The sequence below is a fragment of the Carassius auratus genome, chromosome 14, assembly GCF_003368295.1.
Source record: "Carassius auratus strain Wakin chromosome 14, ASM336829v1, whole genome shotgun sequence".
Classification (NCBI taxonomy): Eukaryota; Metazoa; Chordata; class Actinopteri; order Cypriniformes; family Cyprinidae; genus Carassius; species Carassius auratus.
In genome coordinates, this window is record NC_039256.1 from 9,276,339 (window position 1) to 9,299,422 (window position 23,084).

Sequence of the window (23,084 nt, forward strand, 5' to 3'; positions counted from 1 at the left end):
GAATGCAACATAGGAGACAAAGTTTTGCAACCCAGCTTCACACAGCCATGCCAAACTGCCTCCGACTGTGTGCTAAAGAACTTCCTGCCTTGCTGGACTGACCCCCATTAGACCATGGACACGCCCTCATCAAAGCCAAGGATTCTGAGAGCCAGTCTGCAGTGACATACTAGAAAAAGGGGGAGACAACACAGACTTGAACAGATCTGACCACACATGCACTACACCAGTAACACACAACATTACCTACACCCAGAGGTAACCACATCTACTGATAACACATTCAACAAACATATTCTTCCCACAGGTAGAATATCCAACTTTTAGTGTAACAAAGTTGCACATACCCACCATGAAGAAATGTGCAGCCATCCTCACAATAGGTAGAACACCTGACACTAAGTTAAGGTTCATGACACACTAGCTGCACATGACATCCTAGCTCAATAGTAGTTGTAACCCATGCTAGGAAAACCCACAGCAGCCTTGTTTTGTTTTGTTCTTATTTTACCTATCCTTCTCCTTCCCCTCTTTCCTGAGTAGGTGAAACGCCTAGACACCCTGCAAGGGTCGAAGTTCTGATATTAGGTTTGACTCGCAACACCTAATATCCGCCAGCCACTCTTAACTGAATGGAAGCCAGAGAGCTCCATGCATGATAGGTCAATTCATTGAATTGAAAATGAAATTACTAGAAAACTAACGGTAAACTTGTAAAGTAAGACAGTCTAGAAGAACCAAACAAAGTTAACCACAAATTTGATTGATATATCAAAATATGGGGCGGCAGTGGCTCAGTGGTTCATGTAGGTTGTCTACAAACCGGAAGGTAGGTGGTTCGATCCCCTCTCCACCTGACCAAGTGTCGAGGTGTCCTTGAGCAAGACACCTAATCCCAGCTGCTCCCAACGAGCTGGATGGCGCCTTGAATGGCTGACACCGCAGTCGGTGTGTGTGGGTGAATGTGAGGCAAATTGTAAAGAGCTTTGGATGGCCATGTGGTCTGTTGAAAGCGCTATATAAATGCAGTCCATTTACCATTTACCATAAAAAAAAAACAATTTCCAAGACGATCTAAACTATCCTCAATGTGCTAAACTACATTGACTAATTGAACTTAACCACGTGTACCTAAATAACCTGATGCCTGCACCAGTACAGTAACTGTCATAGGGGTGTTGTCTTGCTGTGTTTGTCTGCTTCTTCTGCCTTTGTTTCTCCCGCGATCGACGATGTCTTCACCTAAACACCTCGCCAATCGAAAGGGGGATATGTAACAGAAATGAGTCGAACCAGACAAATTAAAGAGTATATCAAAGCAGTGTTTGGAACACGAGCCAAATTCCTCAGGAAGTCATAAAACATTCTGTGCCACAAGTCCCAAGGAAGATAACCAACCAAACAAGTTGTTCACACAACAGCTTTCAACATTAACACTACTAGAACAATTATTGACAATTTTAATTCGCAGAAGAGATTGTCAAATGTGTTGTTCGTAATTGAAATGCAACGCTGGACATCACATGAAAACCCATGAGTTAAACACTTCCATTGACTTCCCCCCACCCATCAGAACCAGACTGAAATTCCTAAGGGGGGAGGGGTGTGGTTTATTTTGCCGGTTCTCCAAAGAATCAAACTCAGTCAGGGATTTTTCTCTCAGAAGAAAATACTTTATTTTAAGCAAAACAAAGCCGAGAGTTCCTTGCAAGGACATCTCCCGAATGCTATGTAGCATCTCATTATATACCCTATTCTGGGCGTTTCCAAATAGTCAAACTTTTCCTTATGCTTGCAATTTTGATTCCTCCCTAGAGAGGAGAGGCCCCTACTTGTTTTGGTATGAAGAAAGGCCCTTTCTGTATGTCTGACCACATGTTTCTCATCAGTTTTGAACATTCCAGCACGTAAGCATATTCCTTTCTATCTTTTACCTATAGGATTATAATGGAAAAACAACTAGGAACAAAAATGGCTAGATTCACATTTATTATATACTTGATTAATTAAAACCTTACTAATAAAAATCTTCCACATATTCTCCCCTTTGAGACTTAATAAGTCTCACATTTGATTATTCTTATCCAGAGTGCTACTCCACAATCCAGTCATATTATTTACACTACCTAGTGACTAAATAAGTCACATTGTATTATCACCAGTGACTAGATTATGAAATTCCACTCTGAGGGATTACTGGACCAAACATCTCTCTTCTTTTGTGACTAGGAGCGAGTAAAAGATCCAGTCTCCCTAATTCCTCTTTAATAGTAAACATTGTTAAAAGCATGAATGTGCAAATGGTTCAGCATTTGCCTGGTTATCACAGTTATGTATAAAAGACATAAAAATACATACATCACATCACACATTGAATATCACAAGATTATAAGAGTTGAACTTCAGCTTAGATACCTTATATATCAATTTCCCATTATCTTGACATCTCTGAATTTAATTTGCTTAGCTGTGACTTTGACTAGTGACCTCAATATATGAAGTATACAGTATAAAAAATAGTAAATATCCTGTTAATAATGCAATTCCTAAAACTTTCCCAATTTAGTTATAAACTATGCTCCCCATGCTCCTAACTGTAAATCAGTCTTAAAACCAGTCTTACATTTTATTATCTTTTCCTTTTGTTATCCTCTAAGCCTTTTCAATTTGATCATTACTTTATTTAATGCTCCCTTCTATAAATACAGCATTGTCCCCCAAACATAACACATACTTTTCCTTCTTCAATTCACAAATAATCTTGAGCATTTCTATTTTGCTCCTTTCAATTGCTCTATTCAAATCTTCCTACATCCATATTTCCCTTCTAATAACCTCCAAATTCTTCATCTGACTTTACTTGACATTATCTTTCCACTTTTTCTTTTCTATTTCTTGGTTCACATCTGCCCCCAAGTATTTTGATCTCAGTAGCAGTCCCATCACTCTCTCATTCCATCTTCACCAGGGCAGAGATGTATAGTAACGAAGTAGAACTACTTCACTACTGTACTTAAGTACTAAAAGGCGGTATCTGTACTTTACTAGAGTATTATTTTTTTCCCCTACTTCCACTTTTACTTCAGTACATATTTTCGATGAGTTTAATACTTTTACTCCATTATTTTTTGTATGTGCTGCATCGTTACTCGTTACCCACATTACCACTGCCAGAACTGTAGATGGCATGGCAGGTTTGATGAAGCTGGCACATCATTGAGCGAATCAAGCGATTAAGAAGACTGCGCATGCTGACTGAACTGCTGTGAAGAGAGAGCTGAACACTGAGCCGAGCCAGTCATTGGCGATGATTGCAAGCCTTCGGTTAACCTGGGCTCATAACATTAGCACAGAATCAGTTCAGAATCAATCACCAAAAGAATCAGTTCAGTCCAGCGCTCTGTGTGTCGGTTTGCTTCACGCTGAATCACACATGCGCAGTATCATCAGCTCCTCGGTTCTCGAATTGGACATGAATTCGTAAACGGTTCTTGACTCGTGAACGATTCATTCTTTTGTTCATGATCTGGCTCGGCTCGGTGTTCATGTTCAGTTATCTCTACACAGCAGTTCAGTCAGTGTACTGTTTGAGTAAATGAATTACTCCGGGATATTGGCTTGTTTTAACTCAGAGGGAGTGTCAGCCACATTAAAAAAAGTTAACAGCTTAAGTCATTTGTGGATTAATGCGTATTGGAGACACGAACCGTTTAAAACGTTGGTGAACTGTTTCAAAAAGATCCGGTTACATCTAATGATTCGTTCACGAACCGGATATCACAAACTGCTTTGTTTTGAACTGTCTAACAACAGACACGGAAGAGAAGACAATGCTGAATAAAGTCGTAGTTTTTGCTATTTTTAACTATTATTTAACGGACCCTCTGATGTCACATGAACTACTTTGAAGATGTTTTTCTTACCTTTCTGGACATGGACAGTATATCGTACACACAGCTTCAATGGAGGGACTGAGAGCTCTCTGACTAAATCTAAAATATCTTAAACTGTGTTCTGAAGATAAACGTCTTACATGTTTGAAACAACATGAGGGTAAGTTATTAATGACATAATTTTGCAAATTGGAATTGTGATTGCCTTTAGGTTAATCATTTGAAATAGTAAAAACAATATGTTGAAACTTTTGACTACTTTCTTTAAAAACTACATAACACATAGTTACATAACAATACATAACAAAATTACTTTCAGTATTTGAGTAGTACATTTTAAAATAGACTACTTGCAATACTTAAGTACAAAAAATGTTGAATACTTTAGTACTTCTACTTAAGTGTGGTGCTTAAAGAGCACTTCAACTTCTACTCAAGTCACTTTTTTGATAGAGCACTTGTACTTTTACTTTTACTTTTGCTCTGCTCTGCCTTCCCATGCCAGAGTTTTGCATTTCATAATGTTCTTTTCACCCTCAGGAAAAGTCTCAAGTGAAAGGTTCACCTTTTCCTGCTTTAATTCAATCTTTCTCCTTGCTGAAGTGTGTTCTTCTCTTTCAGGAGGGGAGGGGAACATCCATCAGCCCCTCCCTCATCTTCTCTCTGCAGCTGTGTTTGCTGCTTTGCCATTTCTCCAGTTCATTGCTTCCCTTTGTCAAGGCACTGTTCCAGAAGTCATCTGTAATTTGAACACTCAGAGACTGCATTAATCAAATGTACCTATGTAACTTCTGACCAAATTGTTTCTGAGCAGTCAGCTATTTTTCTAATTTTCACTTTTCAACTTACTCTTTCAGTGGTCCCTTAATAAAAACAAAATCATCTGGTTGAAAACAGCATTTCTCTTATTCTATGTTAGTAAAGCAAGTTCTTCATTGCAGGAAAATAGCAATCATTTTTTTCTTCGTTGCAAGATGCAGAAATCAGCTACCTTTATTATCTAAGTATACTGCAATAAAATAAAATAAACCTTCCTTTTATAACAGCATGACATGTGTATGGTAAAATAAAGACTTCAATCATCATTTTTCTTCTATATTTGCATACATGATTCAGAATAATCTGGTATTGGTGAATTAATGTTTCCTAACCAACATAAAATAATTCCTATTATTGTAAATAAAATAATTACATTTAATTATTTAAGAAACTAGTTCCCTTCCTATTGTAAAATGCTTATGGCTTTTGAATCAAAATGTCTATTAACTTGGTCATCCAATCTTGCTCTCATTCCACATTTCACAAGTTATGTATTTTATTTTTTACATTTACACAAGCCCAATCTCTGAAACTCTGTAATGGATTAACTTTCATACTGTCCCAGGGATAACAAGATACACATTTTAGGTGTCTTCACATATTAGATATAAAGTTTTAAGCACATTCATCTTTTAAATTCATATATTAATATAAGTTATTAAATAATAAATGCATATCTTATTTTAATTAATGTATTATTATTTCTACATTCCACCATATTTGCCATCTCCATATTAGTCCATTTCTTGGAACATTTGTATTTATTTTTCTCTAAAACAACCTTCATACAGATAACTTTATTGTTTTAGGGCTCCTACGCTTATCCTTTCTGGGTTGCCTATGTGTTTTCACAGCTGGCTTCTCTTCCTCATTCATCTCTATCTGCCCTTCTAACTCTAGTTCTCCTGTTACCTCCACGGTTCCCTTGAGTATTGGGAACTCTCCTTCTACTGCAGATAGGGGTGAGGCTCTGAAAATAACTTTTCTTTTCTCATGTTATCTTTCTCTGCCCCCTTCAGGACTTTCCTGGCCTGTTTTATACTCTTCAACATATCCTCACCTTCTTTTTAAACAGAGCAATTACTTCTTCCTCTTTTCATACTGATGCTTTTAGTTTTATAGTTTTTTATCAGAGTTTCCATTTCCTCACACAATGCTACATCAAATGTCCCTTCCTATGGCCATTTTGTCGTCATATTTTTTGTTCTCTTCTGCCATTTTTTTGAGATTTTGTTTATTTGCTCTTTACACAGTGGATATTTTAATCCAATTATTTCCACTGGTGTGGCTGCCATATCTTTATTTATATTATTACCACCAAATATCAACTTTTTAGTTTTATAGTCACTTGGTTACAATCTCTTCTTTTCCTTTCACTTAGTTTAACTATGTTTACCCATTTCACCCTACTTTTTATTCTTTACTATGTGTCATACCTTTTTGAATTTAGTTTTTTATTTTGTCTCATGCGTTTACACTTTTTTATTTATATTATTATTTGACTGTCTATTTTATTTACTCTATTTTATTATCACTTTTTAGATAACTATTTCTAACAATAATTCTTTATTTTTATTTTTTACTTCTCTTTCCTTTATTTTTTTTTCCACCCATGTAATACAACTTTAATGTGGAAACTTCCTCCCTTGCTCGCACTCCCACTGCGCTGGGCTCAGAAAATTTTCTCCCCTTTCACACAGACATCCAAAATGCAAAAATCTATTATAGATCTTGGTTCAATCTTTATTGATACTATTTTCCTATACTTTCCACACTTTCTGCACTCTTTATTGAGCCAGAGTGCTTATTCTTGCATACTTTTTCCCTTTATCTAAGGGATAATCAGTCATTGATTGTCCTTTTATTATCAAGGCTCATCATACATTCATCCCTCTCAAGTGGATACCAGCTGCATCCAACTCCACCCAGCCACCCTAAAGTGACGGTCCAAGAATGGTGCGCAACTTTTACCCACCCAACACGGAATTTATTTGTTCACACATTCATTCGTCCGGGCACAGATACATCCACACAACAAAACACAGCTCTACCTAGAGCTCCTTATGGGCCCACCTATTTCTGTCCTTCGAGAATTTCACTTATACTTTCTCAAAGCGGTATCCATGGGACTTTTCCTCACGATTCCTTAACTAATCTGCTTATCCGTTTATCACTGTCCTTACTTAGGCCCAGCTATCCAATAAACACAGACCATTGCATACAATGTCTTTTTGCCTAAACCATCTTTGTTTTAAATCAAGGTTACCTTTCAAGGCTTTCCTATTAATAAACCATATATGTGCATGCAGTTATTTCTTCTGGAGTAAAACCCCTTTTTCAATTTAGATATCCTATTATTTTTCTAAATTTGGAAGAGCAGATTTTAAGTGTCCTTACTACTCAGAACTGACCAGTCAACAACACACACTAATTATATAAGCAAAAATGCTTACCTTATTCTATGGTGGCCACCACTGTGTGTGTGTTGCTCATCAGTCAGCTCAAAAGCAGTCGTCCACTCTGCTCCTTTCCAGTCCCATCTGGGGTGCCAAATCTGTGGTGTATTTTGCCGATTCTCCAAAGAATCAAACTCAGTCAGGGATTTTTCTCTCAGAAGAAAATACTTTATTTTAAGCAAAACAAAGCCGAGAGTTCCTTGCAAGGAGATCTCCCGAATGCTATGTAGCATCTCATTATATACATATTCCTTTCTATCTTTTACCAATAGGATTATAATGGTAAAACAACTAGCAACAAAAATGGCTAGATTCACATTGATTATATACTTGATTAATTAAAACCTTACTAATAAAAATCTTCCACAGGGACTGCTCCGGGTGTGTGCTCACAGTGTGTGTGTGTTCACTGCTCTGTGTGTGTGCATTTCGGATGGGTTAAATGCAGAGCACAAATTCTGAGTATGGGTCACCATACTTGGCTGAATGTCACTTCACTTTCACTTTCACTTTAAACCTCTGTCTTCACAGAACATCCCTATGTCAGAGAATGACAAAGAAACTGTCTTTTGTACATATATATGGACCAAAATGAACTCCAAAATGACTTATAAATGAATCAGTCCATCGATTCACTCCATATTCATTTATGTGTAACCCACACATTTGACTATCATGTTATAATCACTTATTGTGTATGTTTTTTTTTATAACTACGGTATAGCTTAAGCATTCATAGTAATGTTTGGTATGTGTGTGATTGAATCTGCTTGCTTGAATTAGAGCAGACAATAATTTATTTGTCCCATGTATCGTATTCGTGTTATAGGAATCATGTCCAAAATTAGACCCTGCCAGAGCAGGAAGATTCAGACCACATGCTTGGTAAGATAAACATATGATTTATGATACCCCCGAGCCAAGACAATATCTGATTGGTCAAGACAACATTTGAGGTGTGGCCAACAGGCCAGTTTAAATACTTAGGACACCATAAAATATTGGCTTTTAGTTCTAGCCTTGCTTGTGCTATCAGTCATGCCTGCTCTTAGCTTTTAGCTTGTAGCTTTGCTACCTAGCTTTAGCATCTCTAGCCATGCTGTTTAGTCATCACTGTTTGAGCGCGGTTCCAGCGTGCTTCGGCCTGCTTCCTGCTGCTACTTAGCCACGATGAGAAGAAACACCACCTTAGTCTCGTCAAACTTTATTTCTTTTCTTTTCTGTTTGAGAGTTTCGTGTTCTGAGTTAAGTTTTGTAACGTCGACCTCGTCTGGCGTTCAACTTCAACCAGCCCACACAACTCCATCTTCAGCCAATGTCCAACCACGGGCTCCCCAAGACGTCACTTCAGCGACTGAACTTCCGGTCCTCCTTCCTGGAGGACCGTAGCCCTGCAGAGTTTACTTCTAATCCTGCTACAGAACACATAAGCCTAAATGATTAGATGAGCTGGATCAGGTGTGTTTAATTAGGGTTATATCTAAACTGTGCAGGACTGTGAACCTCCAGGAACTGAGTTCGACACCCTTGGGCAGACCCATTTTTGCCTCCCTCCCACTGTTAAAATGTAACTAAATAATTTTTACTCTGAGTACATTTTAAATTTGCTACTTTTTACTTCTACTTGAGTAGATTTTTAGACTGGTACCATTACTTGTACCTAAGTAAATTTTCATTAATGTAATGGTACTTTTACTTGAGTAGAATATTTTTGTACTCTTTCCACCTCTGCAAGTAATATACTTTAAATATATATTATATCATAATTTAATTCTATTATCATTCACTGTTATGTCGCGTTATACTAAAATAAAATGTATAAACAATCTTGATTTGGAGTACTTGTGTGCAATACACATTTCTTAATATTAAGGCTAAAATGTGTTTTAATGTCAATTGTATGATCTTTGAATAATATCAGTGTGTACAATTTCACTATAGCACAATCAAATATACTTAAGTATCTTTAGTTGGAGGTCAGCACAAAGTGCATTAAGTACAAAATGAGTTGTTCCAATTAATTGTTCTGCACTGAGACTTTAAGTACATCAGTTTAGAATGTTAAAAGTACAATTGCAGGTTATTTTAATTAAAGTACATAAATACATAAATTAATTTGTTGTAATCATGGCATTACATGAATAAATATAAAGTTAATTTGAGTATATATATATATATATATATATATTTATATTATAGGGGTGTAACGGTTCACAAAATTCACGGTTCGTTCGATACGATACACTGATGTCACAGTTCGGTTCGGTACGTTTTAAATAGAGCAAAATGTAAAAATATCTCAACTTTTCAGAATGCCGCAAGCGCACCACGGGTCATGTGACAAGAACTAACCAATCAGCTTCATCCTTTCCCGTAACACCGTTGAAAGCTCAGCCAAGATGAAGGAACAGCTGATCATAGTTGTATATGGATTGCCATTTTGAAATAAATTTAGTAGCAGAGCTACTGCAAGCGATTTTTAGAGCTGCAAATCCATTTATTCTTTGCTGAAATTTCTCTCATGGAGAGAGCATGTCATTGTTGCTTAGCAAAGACAGACACCTCATGAGCGTTTCTGCCCGAGCGCTTTGGAAAGGAGGAGAAAGACGCGCCCAGCGCTTTCCACGCGTTTCAGGCACGATATGTGAACGGCCCCCTAAGGCGCTCGCACACTCAGTATGCGATGAAGGCTCGTTACATAATGTCTAATGCATTTAACAGACCAGAAATAGAAGATCCTCCAATAACCAACAGGTCTGGTATTTGAGTGCCCTTTGGATTCCCTGTAAGCTATAATGGTGATGACAGAATGAATGGTAAATAGTAAGGTCTCATATCCGCGGCTATAATGTAAATGTAGCCTACCGTTCGCCGCTTATGTCTTTTGCCCTGTTTGAATCAGTTGGAAATGTCGGTCTAAATGCTGCGGGGATAGTTTGTTGCGTGTAGGTTTCTCCTTTTTTTCGTCTTTTCCCAGATACTGACACACTAAGGTGATGTCGGCGTAAATGAGTTGATGTTTCAAGTATTCCCGCTGGTGTTTTTTTTTTTATTTTATTCTCGCTGGTGTACCCTATTGTCATGTAGCAGATGCAACATACCGTTGTTTTTTTATCCACCACTCTCTTGCCATCACCATTATAGCTTAAAGGGAATCCAAAGTGCACCCAAACACCAGACCTGTTGGTTATTGGAGGATCTCCTATTTCTGGTCTGTTAAACGCATTGGCTATTTTGCAACGAGCCTTCAGCGTGTACTGAGTGAGCGAGCGCCTGACTGAGTAGCCTAACATAAACATATAAGTTGGTGTTTTTTTCATCTTTGGGGGTGTCTGGGGCGTTGCCTGTTACGTCGTTTGGGTTATTGGGATACCTTGTTGAACGCATATCATTATATTTCTCTTTTTTTAAATATAATTAGTTAGTCCAATGAACCGTTCAGTTTACATAATGCGTACCGTGTACCGAACCGAAAGCCTCGTACCGAACGGTTCAATACGAATACGCGTATCGTTACACCCCTAATATATATATATATATATATATATATATATATATATATGTATGTATGTATGTATTAGGAATGTTACACAGAAATTAAGTCAGTGAAAATGTATGACAATATCCAAGTACTTGTTCCTTATTAACATTAATGTTTTTTTCCCTTTTTTTGTATTAGATTTTGATCAGATTTGAACGATTGTGGAGGGATGTTTTCGGTGGAGTGTTAGATATTTTCTACAATTGCTTCTCCAACCTTGAGAGGGAAGGCCTGCTTAACCCTGATAATGAACATATGTATGCACTGCACTGGACATTTCCACACATTAACCAACATCTACAGTCCTTCAAAGATGGCTGGAATTACCATACTATGCGTACTGAAAGGCACCAATCACCACATCAGTTATGGTGTGAAAATCAGAAGGAAGGCCAGGATTCCCTTCAGGTCTGTACCCTTAAACTTTGGGAACTTCTGTCTAACTAATAATCCACAATGTTTTTACAGAATACAGTGTTAAAAGGATAGTTAACGCCAAAAAAACAGGCAATGTGCACCACAGGATACATATTTAGTTCCATGTAGGAGGCATGCAAGAGAATATTATAATCCGAGATGGTTGTCAGTATCATAGGTGAGTCTGTTTGGAGTATGTGGGTCATGTGAATTGGTTCATATAACATGTACTTGTTTAGTCAGTTTGACCTAAAGCCAACATGCCCACCCACAGATTTTAGATTTCAGGAGAAAAATGCAATACAGAGGTTAATAGCAATAGTAACAAAGGGTTAGTTCACCCAAAAATTTAAATTGTCATAATTTACTTACCCTCAGGTTGTTACAAAGCTACATCTACTGCTGAATGCAAAGGAATAGATTTTGAAGAAAGTGTGTAATCAGGCTTCTCTGGGCCACCATTGACTTCCATAGTAGAAAAAAAGTATAAACTTTCTTCAAAATATTTTCCTTTTGTTTTCAACAGAACAAAGACATTTATACAGGTTTGGAACAGCATGAGGGTGAGTAAATGATGACAGATACAGTAAATGATGACTTAAGTCAGATGTTGGTCATGCAGTTATTTACAGTATTTTAAAATATTTGTATCTCCTGCACTGTAAAAAATTACTGATGCAAAAAGTTGTACAAATGAGGAAATACAAGTTGGCTCAACATAATGGTTGTGTCAAAAAAGAAAAATATGTTTGGTCAATGATTGCATGATTTCCATGAATGTACTACAAAATGTTCATCAAGAGAAAATAAATAATTGTGTTGAGAGAACTTTAAACGTTGCGCAAAAAATATTATGTTGGCCGAGCAAGAGGGAACAGCGTCAATCGTCTGAGCATGCGCAAAGGAGTTCTACCAGGTGCAGGCAGCAGGCTGGAGTTTCCCCCACCACGAGTCACGACATTGCACTGGTGAGTACTTTGTGCTGCGAGTTAATGAGCAAATTTAGGTTAAGAATATATCGATTGTCTATCAACAAAGTTTGAAATAGCTTTATTGTGAGTACCTAGTGATTAGCAGTGCTGGAAAATAACATGTTTAACTCATAAAGCTTAGCATTCCTTTCCAACTTGCATGTGATTTAAAGTCGACCCTAACAGTTAAGCATGACATGTTCCCATTTAATATTTTTAATGGTCAATATTTTCAAATTCCATTTACATTTTGGCTTATGATATGTATGATAATTGACTGTAACAGACAGCTAGTCTTGACAACTTGTGCTTTTGCTATACAGAGTGACTGATAATTTAGGCTAACGTTAGTTCTAACTGTTAGTGGCATTCAAAGCACATGTGCCTTCGTGTTAGCAGCTAGTACTTTGCACAAAGCTTCCTTTTGCAAGAGTGAAATAACATTTCAGTCCGATAAAAATAAATAAATAAATAAAAATTTGTGCTAACACGAAAATGAATAGCTGCTAATGTTATCAGATTTGTAAGTTGTTTAACGTTATCAGTTTGCCAAAGTTGACATGTTTCCGTTTAATATTTTTAATGGTCAATATTTTCAAATTCCATTTGCATTTTGGCTTATGATATATTTGATAATTGACTGTAACAGACAGTTAGTATTGACAACTTATGCTTTTGCTATCACAGAGTGACTGATAATTTAGGCTAGGAAATAATTTGCTTCTACCGTATTGACCTGAAGTTAGCCATTCCTGGCATCGCTGGACAATCACACCCAGGGGTTGCTAAAGATGTACAGAGCCAAAGCAAGACAGGGAAGGTGAAACAACTTGGATGAACTTCTGGAACAACTGGATGCCCAGGTATGTTAATCATTTCTTTGTATAAAATATAACAGTGTTAAACAGTGTAACATAATTTTCTGATACCTGTGTAAGAGAAGAAACTGCCAACAGCTCACTGCTCCACAAAAACTCAACATTTTAATTTCAAGGTCTCTGGCAGTTGAGTTGATACTTTGTCTTGTGACATTTATCCAATGCGTATTATGTGAGCAATAGAATTACATTATATGATCAGAATTTATCAAAAAGGTTCCATGTATACTTGATGTTGATGATCTACAATACAAGTTCAAATCCCGCAAATACATAATATAATGTATGCCATAAATGGCGTTCAGAGATGATGGCTTATTTTTTTGCTTGTGGGATGTCACATGTATTGTTTACTTTATCTTATTTACATGGAGTGTACATGGAAACTCGGTGAGATTTTGATTATGGTGCTAATTTATTGTTTCAATTGGTATGGATAACAAAATAGGCAAAGCAGTCAACTTCCCTGTTTATGACCTTGAGATCAAAATGTATGCATTAGAGAGAAATATTTTGGTGTAGTATTAAGCTGTTTTCCTCCTATCATATAGCTCCGTTTGACCAGCACCTACATACTGTGCAAAATTGACTAATTTCACCATTGGTTAATCTTGATCAGCCTCATGAAAGTCACCTGACATGCTTTTGGTCAATATGACTGAACAAAAAACAGCCAAGAGCGCACAGCATGTTTGAGATCTATTTTAGGACTGTTAGAAAACCACTCTCAGTATCTAACCTAAGTAGACTCTGGGAATGTTATTCCAACAGTCTTAAAGGGATACCCCACTGACATTCTTCTAAATATCTTCCTTTCTGTTCAGCAGAAGAAAGAAATTCATACAGGTTTGAAACAACATGAGGGCGAGTATATGATGACAGAACTTTCATTTTTCTGTGGAGTATCTCTTTAAGGGATCTGTAGACTTGCTGCACTTGTTAGCTGATTATCCCCCGCAGATTGTAATCTTAATGTATTTCAGGTAACTATTTCATGAAGTTGGTTGAAATGACGCCCAATGGTGAAAAGAGTAGGTGATCCTAAACTGTTGGTAGAGTATATTTGTAACTTCTTTGTTAATTAAGTGACATAATAATGTCTTATTGATGGTCTTTTTGGCAGACCACAGATCTAACTACTTATAGAAGGTCTTCTGTTCTTCGTGGTCTTCCACTGTACTTGAGAGAGCCAGCTTCAATTTCAAAGACTATTAAGGTAATTAATTTGAATATCTTTATTATGGTCTTACTGTTTGTGATGCAGTAGTGATTGCATAAGACATTATGCTTTCAGTCTGACACTAAAAGTCATTTATTGTGTTTCACAGGATACTGAGGCACTGGGGCCACACACAAACGCCATGAAAATGGGGATCCTGGAAGTGACTGACAGTTCTACCAACTCGGGACCATATCCCACAGTGGCCAATGTGGCTGTAGTACTGGAGGAGGAAGTTGTCATGGACAATCTGGGAGACTTCACAAATGCCCTCATAATGCTTGTTTTGGCACTGTTTGAATACTTGTGTAATATTTTACTTGAGCCTAACAGGCAAGTTCATATGTATTTAAATAAATACATAAAATCTTCTTTATCAAAGCACAGTGTGTAATTTATTTGAAATAATGAAAAATAGACTATTTTGACCAAGATTAAATATTTAATACAACATTTTATTTCAATTTGAGTCTGCTTGCTGGCCCAACAAGCTATGTTTAGTCAACAGAAAATATTTAATTGACACAACATTCTATTTCAAGTTCCGTCTACATGCAGGGGTAGTCAGCACAACACAAAAAAGTTGGTTTCCGCAACTTAAATTGGGCCAACTAAAAATTTTAGGTGCAACGGGTCACTAGAAATGTTTATGTTGGAGAGGCATATTTTTTTTTACAGTGTGAGATGCATTATCAGATTAGGCTGAAGCGCGGAACACACCAAGCCGACGTTGGTCGGCTATTTTTCAGTGGATTCGACATGATTTGTCGGCTTGGTGTGTTAGGGCAACTTTGGACCCAGATGCTGCCAACATGAGCCAACTCTGCAGTCTGCTTTCATCTCTACTAGTTGGCTGGTGTCGGTTTGGTGTGTTCCTTGCTTAAGAAAACAGGATTATCCACAGCATTGTCAATGACTGGTGCCAAAGGTAAACTGGGCACCCTGTACTGACTAATAGAAATATTGTGCCAGGACCCTTAGGAAAGATATTTTATAGTCCTCTGTACATAGTCCACTTTCTCAACCTATGTACTTGAGTTAAAAAAAAAAATTCCAAATAAGTGTCCCTATTATGCTATTTTAAAGCTTCGTAATTTTTTTTGAGGTTTCTCGGACGACTTGTATGAATCAGTTCAATTCCACGAGCCCTCTGCAAATGATTGCAATGATTGGTCAGAGGGCCCAGTAGATTGTGATTGTGGTTTACCTTAGGGCACATACAAGTATAGACCTTATTCTCCAGAGAAACAACCATGCAGCCATCTTTCAAATATTGTCTTTGAACTTCTGTTTTTGCAGTAAGCTTAATTCATTTGATGGCATCATTATCAGAGCAATTAGTTAGTTAAGTGGATTTACTAAATGTATAGTTAACGAAAGTTATCATGAGTATCAGGACTCTGGAATGGTTCCAAAATTAGCATTACCTGATTTGCCCACGTCAGAGTGTGGGTAGGGTTTAGGGGTGAGACCCAGAGACCCCACACTCAACATGTCGGACATGAAATGCCCTTTAACCAGCATTGCCTACCCCTATTCTATATGATCAGCATTGATATTACCAACACTTTCTTTTCTTACATTAGGTTGATTTGGAGCACGGAATCGACTGGGAGGGTCCAAGTGGTCACCATGAGGAGGGTGTTGCAGTCCCTGAAGTTAACCTTCCAAGGCAACTGACTGACCTTGAATTACAAAGACTACCATATCCCCATGGTTCTTTCTCCAGTGTAATAAATACATACAGTGAAACAGTGGACATATTGTCCAATATAATGAATGATTAAATGCCAGAAATATGCAGTGGGTAAACAACCCAATGATTAAATGAAATGAACAGAAAGACAAAACATTGAAAACATTTGAATTTTATTTTGTTTATAACTGTATAATAATTTTTATTGAAACGAATAGCTAACAACTTTGAATCTGAAACTGCTATCAGCCATCAGAACTACTGGCTCAAGATGAAATATCTGTAAACTCTCAAAACTGTTTCAATTTTATTTTGTTTACTTTCATGTAAACTTGTTACAAATAAACACCAAAACATGTTACGCAAATGTCTGACATAACTTTGGCCTCTTGCTAACAAAACACAAATGCTAACTGTATAATCATTTTTATTGAAACGAATAGCTAACAACTTTGAATCTGAAATTGCCATCAGAACTACTGGCTCAAGATGAAATATCTGTAAACTCTCAAAACGGTTTCAGTATGCAGTGTTTAAATCTTGCCAAAATCAGAGTACCATGAAGTGATGCTTGCCATCAGCTCACGCTCAAATTCCTCATATGTTGCTACATTTTTAGATAGTTTTAGAGTGAAAAAACAGGTAGATGCCTGTGGCAAAGCACAGTCAACAAATTCAACTTCCAGGTCTGATGACAGCACGTCCCACCCAGTCCAGAATGTGAGAAGTGACTTCAGACGCTCTCCAGATTCTAAATGAGCATTAAAATATTTTAAAATAATTTAGCAATATGTGGTTAACCAAGTAAAAAAAGAAAATAGTCAAAACTAGGGATGTCCTGAACAAATCTCAAGGATCATCAAACATATTTCGGCTGATCGTTATTGGCTCTTATGAGCACAATCCTTTATGTTAGCTACCATGCATTGTGGAGTAGGTGTGATATGCAACTTCAAGTAAGTTTGCCTGCTGGTTTTATTACTACCCCTTGGCCCTGCCTATAAGTACAAACCTGATTCCAAAGAAGTTGGGACATTGTACAAATTGTGAATAAAAAAGGAATGCAATAATTTACAAATCTCATAAACTTATATTTTATTCACAATACAATATAGACATAACATATCAAATGTTGAAAGTGAGAAATTTTGAAATGTCATGCCAAATATTGGTTCATTTTGGATTTCATGAGAGCTACACATTCCAAATTTGCAGTGTATCCGATACTTGTTCTCCCCACTGTACAAAACAATCAACACAAGTTTGTCCTGTTAATCTGTGGGAAGATGGCTTCTCCCTGAAGCATTCTTTGATTACGTCAGTTCAAATTTTCTGAGTTTTATTTACAGGGATTAACAAACTATACATCATTACAAAAGATTTTACACTCAAGCATTATGGAGGCCTAAAGTCACAAAAAAAAAAAACGTTTTTAGTGTTTTAAGTGCAAGAATTGGGGGGGGGGTCTAAGTATAGGATTTAGGGCTGCAAAATACATAATTTTAGCATTGGAATCACAAGGTGTGCATGAGCAATAGTAACATTGCACAATGTTCTGTCAATAATAAGGTTTGTGTTTGATCTCATTCAAGTGAGCTTAGAGCATGTCAGTCACAGATGACTGGTCTATAAGTCACACACTTTTCTCTGTGAATGTGGGCAGACAGCATGTGAATTAGTTTAGATTTCTTTGTTTTTTATTCCCTGAATAGACACAAACATGCAAAATTTTATGAAAATGCCCACCATTGTGAGTATTCTCATAAACAGATTGTTATATCTGTAAACAATTATAACTACTTTGTCTGATTATTTGCCTTTAAGTGGATGTACCTTTATAATATCTGAAGCTTTGACTATATGCCTTTGAGAGTTATCAAACAAAAGGCAATCTCTTATGTGGCTTGAACAAACATTACATTTAAAAATTAAATTTATACAGTGAAGACTAGAGTTATTTTACATTTGTTATGTCCAAAGACACAGTCTTTATTGTTATGATTTATCAGAAAAGCAGTTTTCTTTAATGTGTTTCTGCTGTTGACATTTATTAGTTACTTTAATACCTGCTTATTTGTAAGCTGGGTTTTATTTGGAAGCTGTGGGGAGATGGGCACCATTTTTGTTGAACCCCATTTTCATGAACCCCCATTTTCATTTTCTTTGGGGCCAGGAAAGGGAGTAAGGGTACGATTCTGTTATTATTTCTCTTTTCTTTGTTAGTTAAGTTTAAGTTTTAAATTATCCAGTTAGATTGTTTTTGTTTGTTATTTTGGCCTTGCCCTCTCCAGCAGTGTATTCCAGAAAGCAAGGTTAACTTACCGTCACATATACCCTGAACTCTCAGTTGATTAACCCAAACCTTGCTTACTCGAGGTATGCTGGTTCCAAAAACGAGTCCGGGAGTAAGTTCAGCCAACTCAGAGTATGTTTCCAGTGAAAACACAAGACATTCTCAACAGAGCGATGAATCGATGAGTCACCATGGAAACAGATGCTAAGAAAAAGCTTGCCATTCTACTTCCTCTTCTTCTTTTGTTTAGTGGCGATTTACATAACCTACTTACTACACATCACCACCTATTTGGTGGTTGTGCAATCATCTTTTCGTTTAATAAGTAATCTTTAAAAAATATTATATTGTTTGTTTGATTCTAATTAATTGAATGCAGATCCATGTGTGAGATGACAATGAAATAAATGTTTTAATTGATGTAACATTTAACTTTTACAATTTAACATAACTTATTATTATTATTATTATTTATTCTAATTATTTTGAATTAATAAATAATATTGTATATTATATAACTGACATAAATTTGGTTATATTAATAACTATATTAATTATATATATATATATATATATGAAACTCATCTGAATCCCTCTTAAGCAAACTAACCCTGGATCATGAGCTGGTCCAGAGAGTGAGTTGCCATGGTTACCCTGAAAGTTACCTCCGTTTTTGGAAGCGAAAGTTGAGGTTACTTACTCTTAATGTCAAATAACCTTCTTTCTGGAATACCCCCTGAAGCTATTGCTTCCCTTTTCTTTTTCACAATACCTTTTTTATTTGTTCAATCAACTGTCAAATAATAATCTTTATGGTAATTTTATGTGGTGCAGTGGCAGGACTTATCTGGTCTTTAAAATATTTGTTTTAATTCCCTCCACCTATACGCCTAGCCTGGTGATACCAGACTCTGCTACTTCACTTTGCTTCGTAGACAGAGTCTGGAATGGCACAATAGAGAAGTGTTTTCTCTCTCGCTGGGGGGCCCTTGTTTGAAGTTTAAAATCATTGGTTACCGTAAGCCAATCAGATACGTTTAGTTATGACGTATGTTATGCGCCTGTACAGCCGCATCGAAGCACAGACATCATGCATCGAACTCAAATCTATGATTGAACTTCCACTGTAAACCTGTTGTAAACACATGATGATGCGAGCGAAATACCGGAGTGAACATGGCTGTAAACGACTTTTGCAGATTATGTGAAGTTAATCTACGCATCTACGTCACGGCTCTCAGCCCGCCCTCTGTTTGTTGATTGGCCCGGCTGTTTCCAGACCGGTGGCAAACAGAAAGCTCTGACACTCTAGCTGTGTCCAAATTCAGGGTCTACATCCTTCGGAGGACGCATTTGAAGGATGTTACGTCACAGCGCCGCGACGAATGCTGTCCAAATTCGTAGGATCCTTAAAATGCGGCCCACAAATGAGTCCTCCTTTTCCCCGAATTGGAAGGATGGGTGTGGTGGATCCTTTCGCGTCCTACCTATCCCATAATTCTTTTCGGCAGGACGAAGCGAGCGGTAGCGGAGTGGGGGAGGAGTATCGATTTTTTTTAAAAAACTGGCTTTTCAAAAATATATATTTTCAGTGGTTTTCTAGTTAGGCATTTTGTTTTAGCGTTAAGCATTTTTTTTTTTTACATTTGTACGTGTATATGTAAAAAAAACAACAACATTTACTTTCGTAAACTAGCTTCTTCCTTACTGCCTGTGTGAATATCCCCTTACACACAGCTTATTTGTTAGTGATTGAAGCTGTTTTTAACGCTTCTAAGGACGAAAGAGCAGACAGAAGTGTTTATAAAGCTCCGGGGAGAGAACGATGATCTCTTCACTTTTGTCTTGCTTGGCGCTGTCACGGTTGCTAGGCGACAGGATATGAGCAACGGTTAAGGGAGGGAACTGAAAGAAGGGTAGGCTGTCCAAATTCACAAACACCGACTTCCGGTTTTTGCGGCCGTCGGAGGACCCATCCTCCTTCAACTGGGCAGGAAGGATCCTAAGGAGGATGCAGACCCTGAATTTGGACACAGCTTCTATCAGACTGAGTACAGAAGCAAAATGAAATTGAGCGGAAGTAGGAAGTCTGACGTAGTCAGGCTACTATACGCCTACATTCATGCAGAATGTAACATTTGATAATTCAATTTCTGCACATGAATAGAGTTACACTTATCTGAAAATCATAAAGCACTGTTGATTATTTACATCTTTGTTCGTTTGTATTTATCCATGCTTGTAAATTATTATTTATGTATAGATGCTACAAATACAGATGCTATTCAAGACATCTGGTCAGATTTCCATAACACAATACATACATAAAGTATTACGTCTGCCTATACTTAATATTTCACTATTTAGATGGGATCAGGGACACACACATTTGATCCGGACATCCCTAGTCAACACAGCTATTTCTATAATAAAAAATTATACTATACTCGAGACTAGGACTGTGCAATATGGACAAAAAAAAACATCACGATTTTTTGATCAATTTTGCGATTTCGATTTTAATCACGATTTTGACACACAGAGACATGCTTTACAGTCATAAATGCCCAAGGGTCACTGTACACAACTGCAGTGCGTATACAATAAGTTATGTGTAAGTGGTTCAGAAGCAGCAACGAGAGTGCATTATTGTGACGCGGGTCAATGTATTAATAACCTGCACCCGACTGACGTATTCACTAACCCACCCGCAACTCGGACCGCAAAAAAATAACAATTAAATATTGTACCCGACCCGCATTTTTAAAAAGTAAATGCTCATCGTAGTGTCATTGGGCCATAGGAACGTAGGCAAAACTAACTAGGCAAAAAAAAAAAACAAAAAAAAAAAAAACACCAACAACAACAAAACTTAATATATTATAATTTTGTCAAGAATAAAAAAAAAAAAATCATTAGTAAGCTCTTAATTTGTACTAAAATAGTCTAGTCTGGCTATGTCTATTTTTATGTTTCTGCAAGGTCAGCAGACATATGGCTCTGGTTTGTTCCGATCAGAGCTCGTGAGTGGAAAGCGCATTTCTGAATATCCCGATCCACTCGCTCATTCCGTGGGGTCTCGCTCAACCCAGAACGGCCTGCTGGTTCGAAAATATGCAAGGAGTCATTTTATTGTTAAGTAATAAACTGGTGTTTTTTGTGTTGCTGCAAAGATGAAGTTTACTCGCCATGAACGCCAGAGAGAAATGCACATCTCATATGGATTACATCATCAGAGAGTAGCCCATTTATTTTGGTTTGAGTATTTTCATTTAAAAGTAAACATTTCAAGCTGTCTGTAATATAAAGCCTATATTTCTCAAAACTGTGAGGCACACGCTGAGTTTAGTTCACATGCAATGCAAGTGATCGTGCCGGCGCCTTATTACATTATCTGCTAGGCCATATATTTGCTTCTTATTTATTAAATACGGGCAACTGATTGATAAAACATTGATCAAAATTAAGATACAATTTATACAAAACGAAAATATTTTAAAAAGAGTTTCCTGTAAAACATTCTTAATGAAGTCATCAAAATCATATTTTACCAAAAAGAGCGCTGTTGCTCCCCATGCAGTCTTCTTTAGCACCTCCATCTCTACGTGCAGACTGAGCTCGTGCGTCATCTTCAACAGTTATTCAGCCAATAAAGTGTAGGCCTATGTATTTCAAAAATGCGGCCGCGACCCGGATATCATTTAAAATATTTTTGAATGACTCATAAATGCAGGCACCCGCTCATTTTGGATCAACCCGCGCATCACTGACTCGCACGCAGATTCCCTTTGCTCTGTTAACAAAACCAGATGCGCATACTCAGATCATAGACTGTATAAGGATCAGATATATGCTGCCTTACAATGTTTCTCCTCTCGCTCAACCTGTGTCCTGTGCACTCACAACTCTTTCTGTGCTCAAGCGCAAGATATTAAATCTTTTCGCACCTTTCTATTTATAACCTTGTGACAACTCGTCTAATATCAAAGACAAAAATGAAACACAAATAAAAAATAAGGGGGGAATCACATCCAAATATAATTGCCAACCACCAGCGCAAAATGAATATATATCAAAATAATACATCACAACACCAATAATAGCTTACAATCACCCAAAACCTGGTCCAGTGAGACCTTCAACATTAGTTAAATCCATTCAAGGTAAACACATAACATGTGTGTAATGGAAATAATGAACCTGTAATCCAGCGACGATCAATCCGCTTGTTAGTACACAAAAGTTCAGTTCAAAATTAGATCCGTTGCTACCACAGTCTCATCACCGGAAAAACTCACTCAGCCAAAACTTGTAGTCCTCCTGGCCAGGATGGAAAAAAGTATACATAATCCACCCAAAAAAGATCCATTCGAAGAAGATTTGATGCTGGGGTTAAGTCCGTATTGAACACCAGGATTCCGGCTAACACCAAACAACACAATTGAGGAAATATGGCCTACATTGAGTATTGCGAACACACTGTTCCTCAAATAATAGCCAAAAGAGACATAAACATTGAGCCTCAACTCAAAACCCCTCTTAAGTAAAAAGAGTGAGCCCTCTCTCAATCAAGCCTCCACATGGCCCTCTCTCAGCTAGATCACTCATTCTTCTTTATATGGGTATTCTCAACCCCTAACCTGAGGGCGTTGCCCCCTGGTGACCAGGAAGATAATTCCAAAACAGCTATAGACAGCCAGTAATAGTGAACACACTCTGGAACTGTTACATACCCCTCCCTTCTGAAAAAGGCTAGACAGCCCCGAAAAGGGCTTCTCTACATGATAGAAAAAAAAAAACTTCTCTACATGATAGATCTCAACATTATTTGGCTCCTGGACCATTCTTACTCGATAATTGACTTTATTAAGTTTTAACATAACTTAGCAGGTCCTTGCCAC

General features: G+C 37.2%; 1 protein-coding gene and 1 long non-coding RNA gene across 2 annotated transcripts in view; one reads left to right on the forward strand and one right to left on the reverse strand.

Annotated features, from left to right (window-relative positions):
• The window catches only part of LOC113113542 (NACHT, LRR and PYD domains-containing protein 12-like), a 245,285-nt gene that overhangs the window by 137,200 nt on the left and 85,001 nt on the right, over nt 1-23,084 (reverse strand). The gene's annotated exons all lie outside the window — the stretch shown is intronic.
• Nucleotides 12,820-14,364, forward strand: LOC113113548 (uncharacterized). The gene is made up of 3 exons (XR_003293604.1): nt 12,820-12,960; nt 14,099-14,191; nt 14,304-14,364. It is a non-coding gene; the product is annotated as an uncharacterized LOC113113548 (long non-coding RNA).